The sequence below is a fragment of the Euphorbia lathyris genome, chromosome 10 (genome assembly GCF_963576675.1).
Source record: "Euphorbia lathyris chromosome 10, ddEupLath1.1, whole genome shotgun sequence".
NCBI lineage: Eukaryota > Viridiplantae > Streptophyta > Magnoliopsida > Malpighiales > Euphorbiaceae > Euphorbia > Euphorbia lathyris.
Window position 1 is genome coordinate 36,092,288 of NC_088919.1, and position 12,686 is coordinate 36,104,973.

Below are 12,686 nucleotides of genomic sequence, written 5' to 3' on the forward strand. Positions count from 1 at the left end.
AGCAATTGATGATATTTTACTGGACATTCCAAATCGTCTTAAAATAACCATTTGATTCAATATAAGAATGGTAATTCGGAATACTCATCAGTCAACAAAAAAACTAGCAACTTGGAAGTATCTAATAAAATAGGAAAAGATGAGACATGCAAAATTTAGCATTCGCTTACATGTAATCATTTGAGTAATTAGATGAAGAACCATGGCACATTAAGTCATTGTTCCTAATTATTATTATAAATATACTAATCATTTGATTATAATTTGACATATGATGATGCGTTTAGATATGAAACAATATTGAAATGATTAAATATGTCAATAGACTATGTCAAAGTATATTCTTTTATTAAGCAGGTGAGTTGGAATGAACTTGCTATCCTGTTAAGAATGTTCATAGCAAGTCATGATTGAAATATGGGCTTCTCCTCATACTATTGTGTAACACTTCTCATTTAATTTGGTTCCTTTATACCGATGAATATATGGTCTTAGATGAGTAACTAATATATTGGTTTATTTTTGAATTATTCTGGTTGTTTCTTTAATAATTAGGTTGGCGAGATAAACTCCTAATCTATGTATTTAATTTAATTTGGTGTAGATTGGAAACAAAGAAACAATTCATGACATCACATATAAGATATATTAATATTTTGGAATGATAAAAATATAGGTTGTTGTTAAGTTTCTTAATGACATATTAATATTGCAGGGCGAGTTAAACACATTAGTTAATATATTTACACTCAACCACAATTATCACATTTACTTAGTACTATATTAACTCCATAAATCATAACTTCCATGGGTAATATATGTAAATATATATAAAGGGACAGAAACTGAAAACATCCAAACCAATCCCTGGTTTTATAAAAAAAATCATAAAAAAGAACTAAAAAATCCAACACCCCTAAACCCATATATAACACAAACCATATAAAAATTAAAACAAAATCATTTTTACCCCCAATCCCCACATACACGTGTTATATATATATAAATAAATAAAAACGGTAAACATCTAAACCAGTCCCTGGTTTTTTTAAAAAACAAAAAATGGAACTAAACTATGTTCTTACAACCACTGGTCTAGAAATAGGACAGAGTTTGGGAGGTGCGGTTCAAATGGAACGTAATTGAGGTACCAAGGATTTTGAACAAAATTTGTTGTATAATGAAAATGATGTTAACAAATAAACAGGATAGCAAGTTCATGTAATAATATTATACTTAGATACTTTGAAAAAGGAGTTGACCTGTTATAGTGGTTCGCATTGATTGGTAGAGAAGATATCGAGAAAAATATATATAGGTATATGGGTGGGTAGTATTATGTTATATGGGTATTTGAGGTGGTTTTTTTTATCATTCAATAAGGCAGGGACTGTTTTAGGTATTTTTCAATTTAGGGTGTTTATTTATTTATTTTTTGGTAGGAAAGGAAAAGAAAAAAAACAAAAAACAAAAAGCCGCTCAACCCGGGATCAGCCTAGGAAAACTGACCCCCACCACATCCTCCAAGATCAAAGAAGAGATGAAGACCGGTGGGGAAGAAAAGGTAGAAAGACCCAACACACTAGAGTGCCCTTCCATCGCAAGACGGTCCGCAACACGGTTCTGCTCCCTATAAATATGAGCAAACCTAATAGACTCAAAGGAGGAGTTATTTAATTATTTGTTTAAAGTAGTTTTTTTAATGAGTTTAAAGGATATGTATATTATATATATATATATAGGTATTTGAGTATTGTTTAAATTATTTTTGCAAAACTAGGGGTTGATTCGGGTGTTTTCCATTTTTGGGCTCATTTATATATATACATACTATGGGAATGGGGGAGTTAATTTTAATTAGTTATAAATTTATATATATATATATATAATATTTCATTTCCCTATTCTATTATTTATGGTATATGGGTATTTTTTTTAGGTAAATAGGATTATATTATATAATTTGGCCCTATTTTCATTATTTTATTGGGTATATAGTTATAATGATTATTTTTCTTTTTTATATATATATATATATATATATATATATATTTACTAATTGCTTGAATATATTTATATAGGGTTAGATATCTTAGGAGGAGTCATTTGTGGATATTATATATTTGAGGAAATCCTTTTAGTTGATTAATTACGGGTAGAGAGCTAATCTTAGAGATGGGGAGTTAAACCACAAAAAGATTTCAATTTGGTTACTTAAATTAAAAGTATTTAGAGGCTTTCGAAATGTAAATAAGAGTTCTCTTTAATTTCTTTTTCCACTCCAAATGGTTTTCTAAAATGTCATGTTTTGAAACCTTAATCCATTCCAACGATGGGTTAAGCGAACCTTGTAATTAAAAACACTTTTTGGCAAATAATAGAGTTTTGAATTGTTTTTTTCATTAAAACGGTTTTGTATAAAAATAAGTGGACTTGTATGCTTAATCACGTTTTTTGTTAAATTTTCTCATTCCAGGTTTTCAAGCACTCGAGTCGTTCCAACGGCGATTCGAATGAGAAGCATGTAAATCAACGGGGTTTTTAAACGTGCCTAAATCGTTCCAACGACGATTAAGGCACGAACCATGTAAATAAACTCGCTTTTAGGGAGAGAGATTAGTTTAGATTTAATGTGTAGCATAAAATATATTTCATGTTGTAATTAATCAATTCCTCTACCTCCTTCCTTCTTCTGCGTACTCTAAATTCATGTAAACGGGTGATTCTTTACAGAAGTGGCTTTCAATATTATATGCTCAAAACGGCTTTCAAAACGAGAAAGAAAAGGTTTCAAATGAATTTTAAACTTAAAGAAATATGCAATTAGTCCGTTAAAGCCTAAGATGCTAAGTAGGAGGCCGGTGGTTCAGAACCGGGCGATGTCGGGGTGCCTAGTACCCTTTCTCCGAAAAGGAGCTAGCCTTCTCGGCTCGTACCCAATTTCCCGAACCCTCACCGGTCTCTCGCAAGGGATCGATGCACATTTCCCATTCGTGGGTGGTGACTCTTCCATACTCTGAGCTCCGGTCCTACCGAGCAACTTGATTCCTCGATTGGTTGCTTTCAGCGCCAATCACAGCATCTGTCGTCAACGGTGTCCACCCCCCGGGTCTTCCGGGCGAGGCCGCGACACCTACAAGTGGCGACTCTGCTGGGGAAGTAGAGAAATTGATTCCGAAAGGCATTTATTATGCAATAACGGGGACAGATCATATTATTTCTTTTCGTATGCATTCATGTGCATAATTGCAAACCTTTTGGGTAATTTCCGCGAAACCTCTAGCGAGGGTCCATTCATCGCTCGAAAGAGGCTAGTGTAAGTTCCCCCTTACAGTACGACGCAGAAGGGTCCCCATCCATTTGTTAGGGGCGAATTCGTGCGTTCTTGTGAGGACCCGCGATCAGCCGTGTCAGCATATAGTAGCCTTAGAAGTTTCCTTAGGATTACCCGTTACCATGTTTTATGTGATAAATGGATCAGTTCGTGTTTTCAAATTGCCATGATACGTGTCTAATCCTAAAACGCGTAAAGAAAATGAAAGGATACATTAATATATACTCTTAAACCGATATATAAACTACCCTGAAATATCGAAATGATCTGAGCTAAGACGACTTAAGTCACCTCGTATGAATGAACTTGTGCCGTCCGTTTGGTCCCGTCCCGTGTCCCGAAGAATGCACATTTTCAGGAAATACCCGATGATTTAAGCACATATGAGTAAAGATCGATTTGGTATTAAGGATAGTCATATGCCACGGGTAAAATACAATGTACTTAGATTTATTCGAAATGCTTTGAGGATTTTGAACATTTTCTTGTTCTTCCTTAGAATTTCTCCCACTCGAATGGAAAGAGCCATTCAATTCTACTTCTTCAAACAAAAGTGAGATTTTGTCTACTTCGCCTAACTTCGGAAATTCATTTTCCAAGAAAACGTTGCGTGAGTCAAAATTCGTAACTCGTTCATCCTTATTTTCACCCACTAAGACTTGGATAAGTGAGGATATCTTATACATATACTCTTTTTACATCTCGGGCCAAGTTTACCAAACTTACTTGAGGTTTCATGAGAAATAATGATAGAACCCCGTGGTTTACAGATTTTGAGGGTACTCACTTTAGGACATAAGTTGTTGTGAGCAATCGATCATCCCAATACAAAATTGGTAGATTTGCTTCAACCATCATTAACCTTACCATATCAAAAAGAGTTTTGTTTCTTATTTCGGCAACACCATTCTGTTGCGGAGTACGTAGGATTAATAATTGATGTTCAATTCCCTTTTCATCACACAAAACTTGGAATTCATCTGAAAGGTATCCCCGACCTCGATTGGTTCTCTGAGCTTTGATTTTTCTATCTAATTGGTTTTCAACAAGATTCATGAACTTCTTGAAACAGATCAAAGCCTCGGACTTATATGGGAACTTATCCACAAAGACGGATGGATGACTTAGCATGCATCCAACTCCAAAGTTATTTTTGGCTTCCCAAATACTTAAAAGCTTGGTGGTCAGTATAAAGCATGAACTCCTTCCCCACTAAGTAGTGCTCCCACGTCTTCAAGGCTCTTACCACGACATAAAACTCTTTGTCGTATGTGGCCACTTTTCTTGCATGAGAACTCCACGGATACCAACCCCACTTGCATCACACTCCACCTCAAAGAGCTTCTCAAAGTCAGGAAAAGCTAATACCGGAGCCATACTAAACTTCTCCTTGATCAACATAAAAATGCTCTATTGCTCTTATTCCCACTTGAACCCTCTCCCAGGTCTAAGGCCTCATCTATGAGCATTACATGAGAACCACCTATGACATGTTTACCATGTGTTCTTATAGTGGATCATCTAGAGCTTACTGTTCATAAGCCCACATGCCCTTGGTATGACATCCAATGTCTGCAATCGATGAAACACCATCACAAACAACGCATATACTAGTATTTAGTTCGTTATCGCTCCCATAATAACAAACTAAGGATATCTAAAAGAGTATCTTATTGCCTCACGGTTTCACTTACCAGTATCTTATTGCCTCATGATTTCACTTGCCTAGGTCTTCAACCCGCCAAACGTGAACACATCACTAATCAATGATACTCTATTAAGTTAGTTCTGGATGAGCACATCACATAACAGATTATTGCATTACAATTAATAATAATATCTAGATATAATGTCTTGGGACTATGGCATACTCCAATAAAACTATCCCAGTCAGAAGAATATATATGTGAAGATATTCTAAATGAACTTTATTAGTTTAAGTATTGAGTTTAGAAGCTTTCAGATAGTTTCTATAGGTTTTATGGATAAGATTATTAATATGTTGTTTGTTGAATATTTGAGAAATATTTAATCAAGTTTATCGTTTTGAGTAAATTTATTTATAAAATATTTTATTAATTAGTTATTAAATGATATTTAAAAATAGATTTAGCTAAAGATGGTGAACTTAAAACAACATAGCACATTAGTAATCTTCTTGTACATGTTGCAAGTTAGTTATATCCATGAAACTTATTTCTCTATGCATGTATATATCATGTTAGTAAACCTGAAGATTAGAGAATAAAGGGTAATTCGAGCCTCTTAGGTCTCTTTTTTGAATGAAAATTTAGTATGAAAACTTCATTAGTTAGATATAGGTTGCGTAGAGAACTTTTGTGTATTAAAAGCTATTACTTCCTTTTGACTCATGTAATTAAATTACAATGAAGATCAATTTATTACAATATCAACTGCATCAAAATCAATTGTTTCTAAATTGAATAAAGAACTCAAATTAAATGCAGATAATTATAGTGCATGGAGTATTAAGATCCTATATATGCTAGAGGAACAAGAAGTCCTAACTTTGGAGATAGTCTTAGCTGAACCCGAAAAAAGAGCAAATGCTCAGGACAAGAGGGACAAAGATGCTTATCTAGCATGGAAAAGGAAGAGTTCTATTGCTTGTATCATCATACTTAGTGTTATGGATGATGACCTGACAAAGCAGTTTTGTGAACATCAGACTGTCAATGATCTATGGAAATCTTCGGAGGATGCTTTGAAAGGAATCTCCATGACAAAGCTCCGGTGTTTGACTATTAAGTTTGATACTTATAAGAAATGACCTAATGATACTATGAAAAAGCATCTCAGATAGTTGGCTAAGATGATCAACCGGCTTAGTGCAACGGGTCATAAGATGAAAGATGAGTAACAACTTCAAGTTGTTATTTGCTCTTTATCTAACACCTAGGAGAATATGAAAATGCACTTAACTCACTCTACAACTGTTAAGACTTTCGAAGAAGTTAGAAAGTGTCTTCAACTAGAGGAGGATCATTTAACAACATCTAAGATAAATGTTGAAGCAAAGTTTGATGGTTCACTGTCTATTGGAAATAGATCCAACACCCAAGGAAAGAAATGAAGACATTTCTATGGAAAAGGAAAAAGTAAAGACAAAGAGACTCATAAGTCTAAATATAAATGGATTATGAAGTCTAAGAATAGAAAAAAGGCAGACATCACTAAAGTAAAGTGTTATAACTACCAATGTAGAGGGCATTATGCAAAAGACTGCACAGCCTCAAAGGTACATTCTAGTAACTCAAAGATGAGTGAAATATACATATTACTTATTGTTCTTTTGATTGATTTTAGTCCTATGTGGATTGTTGATTCAGGTACCATGGACCACATGACTAATAATCGTGAGACCTTCGTCGAATTTCGACGGATCCCAAGAGGATCAAGGTGGATAAATGTAGGCAATAACTCCATAGTTGAAGTTTAAGGGATAAAGATATGTAGAATGAACCTATGAGGTGGTCAATTAGGGTATAATTTCTATTTTAAGGATAATAGTTTAAGATTGTGCTTGGAAGATACATACTTTGGTTCTGGTTTTGTTTTAGATGGTTTAACTGGTTTGGACATTGATTTGGAAAATAATGGAAGCAGTAAATTGTCCTTAAATACTAATTATTCTCTTATGTATGATAAGGATATTTTATTATGGCATGCTAGACTAACTAAACCATATTGGACAAGATCGTATGAATCGACTTACTAAAAAAGGTTTATTAGGTAAATTAGCTAAAGTATAATTACCTTATTGCCATTCATGCCTTAAAGGAAAACTATTTAGGAAAAAACCCAATAGTGCTAAATATCCTTTACAATTAATGAATTATGATGTATATGGTCGATGAACGTGAGGCCTGGGCATGACACCTATTATTTCATCACCTTTATTGATGGCTATATGAGATATGGTCACATATATCTAATTACTCATAAGTCCGAGGCTTTGATCTGTTTCAAGAAGTTCATGAATCTTGTTGAAAACCAATTAGATAGAAAAATCAAAGCTCAGAGAACCAATCGAGTTCGGGGATACCTTTCAGATGAATTCCAAGTTTTGTGTGATGAAAAGGGAATTGAACATCAATTATTAATCCTACGTCCTCCGCAACAGAATGGTGTTGCCGAAATAAGAAACAAAACTCTTTTTGATATGGTAAGGTTAATGATGGTTGAAGCAAATCTACCAATTTTGTATTGGGGCGATCGATTACCAATTTTGGATGCATGCTAAGTCATCCATCCGTCTTTGTGGATAAGTTCCCATATAAGCTTATTCACAAAGTCGGGCAACAAAAAAAGGTGGCGGATGCTCTAAGCCAGAGAGTTGCACTTCTCAAGACTTTATCTCTTGAAGTGGACTATTTTGAATATGTGACATGCTACCTTTTCGGGATTACATGTGCCTCTGCCCATACTGCACACCGTTTGAAAAGACTTGTCAATGGAGTTCATATAGAGATTACCGAGAATATAATATCTTCATTGTAGTTGACCGGTTTTCTAAGATGGCTCATTTTATTCCATACCGGAAGATTAACGATGATCTGGCAATTGTCAAACTCTTGTTCCGGGAGATAGTTAGATTGCATGGGTCCTAAAGAGCATTGTTTTGGATTAGGATACTAAGTTTTAAGTCATTTTTGGTATAATTTGTGGGCTCTCTTCAATACGACTTTGAAATTTAGTAATACAGCTCATCCCAAATCGATGGGAAAACTGAGGTGGTCAACTAGTCCTTGGGGAACCTCTTGTGGAGCAAGTGCAAGGACAAACAGAAAATGTGGGACTTGGTTTAGGCACAAGCTGAATTCGCCTACTATTGGGCCTTTCACTCAGGAATGTGGAAGTTGCCTTTTGATATGGTATGTACGAAGACACCTAACCACACTCTTGATATAATAGGCCTTTCAAAAGGGGATAACGGAAATGTGACCATTCACAAACTTGCCACTAAGTATTAACAAATGCACTAAGAAGTAAAGAAAACTCTTATGGAGCGGAACAAGAAGTTAAAGGCAAAGGTCGACGTGCACTGAATGGACCTTCAATTTGAGGTCGGGGATAAGGTGATGGTGTATTTGAGCTAGGAGCAACTCAAAGCGCACCAAGTAGCAAACTTCGGCCAAGGAAGTATGGCCCTAACAAAGACACCAAGAGAGTAAATTTTAATGCTTATCACGTTGCATTTCCCAATTGGCTCGGTAAGATGTCTTCGTCCTTCAACATATGTGATTAACCCCGTACAAGCTGGATGCACCTGTCGAGTTTACTAAAGAAGAATTGGGGTCCAACTATTTTGAAGAAGGGGAGAATGATGAGGGCATCTCCTTGAGCAAAACAAGCTAATCATGTAGAAGGGCTCACACGACGTGTCATCTTAGCCACACGTCGTGTGAGCAGGCTAGATTGAACATGAATTCACAAGGGAAAAACCACACAATATGTCAGACCTTCACACGTCGTATGGAAGGCTTACTGGAACTCCTAGAACTTTTGAACAAATTCACACGGTGTGTCACCTGCTTCACATGTCGTGTGAAACATACCAATGATAGTCCATATAATTGCGAGAAGAACTCCCACACATCGAGTTGAAGCCTCAAGCCCGTATGATTGGCCCAAAGACTATGCCATATAGTGTGTCAAATAAACCACATGTCGTGTGGCCTAACTTCATGGCCAATGAGACAAGTATGCCACAAACCTATTTCAGCTTAGTTACTGTTTTACCATTTAGTCTATTTGTTGTTTTTCCATTAGCTTATTTCCTCCTATTTTACCCCTACTATATAACTCAAAGTTGTAACCCTAGCAATGGCTTTGGGATCTTTTCTCATCTAGTTTAAGGAGGTATTTAAGCCACACTTTTTTGTAAGGATGAAGAACTTTTTTTTATCAATCAAACACAAAATTCCTCTTTGGAAGTACGGTTTCTAGCCATTTGACATTAACTCCTACTAGTTTAGCTAGTGAAAAAATCAATTCTGTATTGGTTTGAGATTAAAACCATCATTACTGTCATAAATCTATATAATAGATCCATTATATACATTTCAACATGGGCTTCCACGGTTCCAAAGGTTTCTTATTCAATGTAATGAAACTACATCATAAAAGTTTTATGATCAATGCATCCTTCCAAGGTTGGTGCAATTGTTCGACAAAATCAAGGCTAAAAGTGATACGAGGCTTAAGACGATTGTTATCAATAAATTTCACTTCCATGAAGCTATTATGGCACACACTCAATTACAGTGGTCTCATATCTAGCTACTATGTCGTTGTACGATTTCGGTCGAGTGTGACTATTAATGTCACGGGGCCCATCCGAAGGCCTAACCAATGCCCCGTGTGGCGCCGAGGTTTCCCTGAGTCTCGGCCAACCAACACCATCTGAAGGGGTCTATCCCTTTTTAACCGTAGGCATCCCATTAATTCATATGTCTGCGGTCCGTCTCGGAGGGGTTCATAATGGTTAAACCTCGACATATAGATATCTCGCACTATGGGCCCACCCAAAGTGTCCACCGGGATTCCACCCGAACAGAGACATCCGCCACCCTTCCCGAAGGCTGGATGCCCGACTCTCCTAGTCCCTAGTGGACTAGGGTGGATCATTTAAATCAGTCCCGACAACTGGCCTAGGGGTTGGCGGAGATCCAATGCCTGAGACCATATCCCCCCCATAGTGTTTCTTATGCCAACTCCATGCCTACCGCTCGTGGGAATATTTGTTCCATTGGCCACTCGCCTATATTTTCCCCTAGTCGACGGGCCCGTACTCCCCGCCGCTGCCGCAACTCTTCACCGATGGCTTAGTCTTCCATAATTCTGCCGCAAACCTTCCCCCAATGCCTTTCCTACACCAACGCCTTGGCCTATGCCACGGGCTGAGATTTGCCTATGACCAATTTACTTTGCCTATGGCCAAATCTCCCCTTGTGACACTCTCCCCCACTTAGATGATCAACGTCCTCGTTGATCGAGATGAGAAAAGAACTTCCTTTGCTTTTCGATGAGCACCGAGGTTTTATCCCAAATCGACCCTGCTACATTTCCAAACTGAACTTCGCTTGCTCGGAGACCTATACCGTTGAAAACTTGATTCAGTTTTAACCACCATTCCACGACTTACCAATCTTCGACTGATAATAAACATTACCCGCTGCACTTGTAAGATTTCACTTCCGTAATAACAGCAAAAGAAAAATTCATCGAAGTTTGAAAAATGCAAAAAATTTCTTCTACTGTTCCTAATATTATTTATTCGAGTATTCCATATCTTATACGATTATATACTTATCTCCATGGTCCATATAGGGATTATACTTATATTATACAATATTCATGGTCCACATAGGGATTATACTTATAAGAATGGCCCTTACGGGTCTATTCCCCCTCCCCCACTTGAGGTATCGTCGTCCCCGGCGATAGGAGTTAAAGGGGGTTTGGATAACCGAAGCCAAACCAAATTCAAGATCCAACTTGCCATATAAACCATCACCGGTCGCTGCACAATTCTCATACCCACTTTATTCGTAACCACATGACCAATTCCCAACAGCCAACTGACTTAACACATGCTCTTTTACTTGACTGCATGCTTGACCACCGTTACGGACACAGAAATTCACGATCATTTTGCTAACAACATCTTGCAAAACAAACACAAGCACACCATATTATTTGAAATTTTTTTGTGAATGTTGGTATCCTAATATGCGAACTACACGATTGAAGTACGAACACCAACATTCATAAAACTTCGATAATAAATAAAATCATTCATCAAGAAAATATTATAACATCGCATTATACGCGACTTAACAGAAAAACTTACACGGTCACTTGAATATTGAAATACTGCAATTTATCGACTTTCGATCATCCCCAATTGAATCGTCACACCAACCAATTGATCACCAGCTTCTTTTTGTTCTTCGGTTCTCTTTCCCATTCTCGCAATCACCCGGAAAATGGGGCCTCTTCCTCGAAGGATTGGTATTGGTATACCACTTGTGTAGCCGACATCCTTTCTTTGTTGTTTATGTCTGAGGATGAAACATACGGCAAGCTTGGACTTGTCTGCTGATGGTTCAAACTTTGCTTCATTTCCTGCCTCTTTTTGTATTGGATTTCTGCCTCTATTACCACCACTGGTTCTGCCTCCCTTGTCATTATTTTGGGTTGCTTCGCCTTCTCCATTGGGATGAGTTCGAGGACGAAGTTAAAACCCAGAACTAAAAACCCCGGGGTTTTTCCATCGATGGTCTTACAATCTGCCTCCGTCAAATCTTTGGTTAAGCTTGTTTTTCACTAATCATTGCCTTCATAGGATCTGATAGGACCTCCTAGTTGTCTTCATGTTTCAGCTCACAAGTAGAATGCCTCATTAGGTTCAATGATTACTCCTTCGTTGAGTTTCAATGAATGCACGGTACTGGGTTAGACTTTGGTTTCACTTTTGCCCACTAGAAGGCTTCACCTTGTTGGGTTCTCTCAAAGCTCAAATCACCACTTTAATACCTGCACCAAAACACACACGTCCGGTTCGTAAATTAGATGTTCTGGGCGTCTCCTCCACAGAGCTCATTACAAATACAGACAAGACCTATGAATTATCTCGGGCGTCCCCTCGATACATTCACAGTCGCGCAAAAGGGTTCCCCCAACCCTGATTCCAAAAAGGCATCTGCCTATATATATTCACAAGTTGGCCCTCGCCAACAAATTACTCGAGTGATCACGGCCAATTTCACAACATTTTCACTTTTCCATCGGGGTCCCAGGGAATAGAAATCCACGCATTTCCTTTTTAGGACCATCTTAGGTCAACCGAGTTCATACGACATGATTTCACAACCTTCTTAGGTCAAATACAAGCTTCCGAACATTTATTCACATAAGGTCCTACGAGGCCACTGAATATCCCATTCGAATATTCTACACGATTCCCACGATCACTTTCGATGTCTATCTTTCGTAATAATAGACGAGGAAATAATGCCTATTTGATACTCATATTTTTTGTATTATGGTCAGTTTCCACCTTATGGATAGTTTCCAATTTATCTGAAACTCTTTAACGAGTTTTTCGGTTACCCGAGAAGGCAGAAGCAATATTCCATTGACTCTTGGTAGGTCGAAATTCGGGTATCCCCATAATAACCCTACTTTGTCAAACCAGGACTCAACAGTCCATTCTTGCGACACTTCATCCACAATCCCGATTTTACCGTATATGCCACATCTCGACTCATGGGAGAGTATAAGCCAATCCCACCAAACTGAAATGATTCTCGCACTAGTTATATCT